Source organism: Rhinolophus sinicus, linkage group LG07 (assembly GCF_036562045.2).
Source record: "Rhinolophus sinicus isolate RSC01 linkage group LG07, ASM3656204v1, whole genome shotgun sequence".
Lineage (NCBI taxonomy): Eukaryota > Metazoa > Chordata > Mammalia > Chiroptera > Rhinolophidae > Rhinolophus > Rhinolophus sinicus.
The window spans coordinates 80,830,243-80,831,705 of NC_133757.1; the positions used below are offsets into that span (position 1 = coordinate 80,830,243).

The following is a 1,463-nucleotide window of genomic DNA, read 5'->3' on the forward strand; positions in this document are numbered from 1 at the left end:
AACTACATAGTGCCAGGTGGGTACTAGACTAATGGGGATCACTACATAAATTATATAAATGTCTAGCCACTACAGTACACCTGAAACAAATAAAATAAAATTGAATGTCAACTCTAAAGGAAAAAGTAAATAATTTAAAATTTTATAGAAAAGTTGAACACAAATGGAAATTCCAGAATATAAATAAAAGAAATAAAAACACAATCTGATTAAAGAATCACAATGTCTGGTTTTAGACTTGGAGCCATGAAATCAAGGCACTTTTCAGTCTCAGGGTGATTGTCCCTTTTACTGTCATCCCAAAGGATCTTTTCAGAGCCCCTTTATATCTTTATTCCTGAGACTGTAGATGAAGGGGTTCAGCATGGGTGTCACCACTGTGTACAGGACCGAGGCTGTAGCACTAGAGTGTGCATTGTGGGTAGCAGGAGAGCTGAGGTACACTCCCAGGATTGTTAAATAAAATAAGGAGACAACCGAGAGGTGAGACGCACAGGTAGAAAATGCTTTATACTTCCCTGAGCAGAGGGCATTGCACGATGCAGGAAATGATCTTGGAGTAAGAGTAAAGGATCCCAGTCAGGGAACCACCACCACCAGCTACAAAATACATCACCAGGTTGTTAAGAAAGGTGTCAGAACAGGCAAGTTGGATCATCTGGTTGAGTTCACAGAAAAAGTGGGGATTTGCAAGTCTGCACAGAAGGACAGTCTCAGCACCATTAGCTTTGTAACAAGGAAATCAGGACACTCATGATCCAGGACACCAGAACCAACTGTCCACAGAGCCGGGGTGCATGATGACCGTGTAGTGCAGGGGTGACAGATGGCCACAAAGCGGTCATAGGCCATCACAGTCAGGAGGAAGTTATCCAACCCTGCAAAGAGTAGGAAACAGTACATCTGCGTGATGCAGCCTCCATAGGTTATGACTTTGCTCTGCGTCTGGATGTTCACCAGCATCTTAGGGACGGTGGTGGAGGTGAAACAGATGTCCACAAAGGACAGGTTGGAGAGGAAGAAGTACATGGGCGTGTGCAGGTGGGAGTCTGAGCTGACGGCCAGGACGATGAGCAGGTTTCCTAACACAGTGATCAGGTACATGGAGAGGAAAAGCCCAAAGAGGAGGGGCTGCAGGTCTGGCTCCTCTGAAAGTCCCAGGAGAACAAATTCTGAAACTCTTGTAAGATTCTCTGGTTCCATGAGGAAGACGTGACTTCTAAGACAGGAAAATCACATGAGTAATTTTAACTCAAATAGACATACTCAGATGCTCTAACGCTACAATTTATATTTTGCAGCCAAGTGATTAATTTCAATATTTTTCTATGGATCTTGTTCCTTCCAGTGGTCCTGTGCCATCTCAGATTAGGATTTTTTTGTCCCAATGTGCTTCTTTCCAAAGGTGTCATCTATTCTACAGTTTTCATGAGAAATTCTTCATGTATTTCAGGAATATAAAT

The 1,463-nt window shown here is 42.9% G+C and overlaps 1 pseudogene; it reads right to left on the reverse strand.

The window, feature by feature from the left end:
* Positions 1–312: 312 nt before the first annotated feature.
* Positions 313–1,203, reverse strand: LOC141572856 (olfactory receptor 7A5-like; annotated as a pseudogene).
* Between the last annotated feature and the right edge of the window lie 260 nt (positions 1,204–1,463).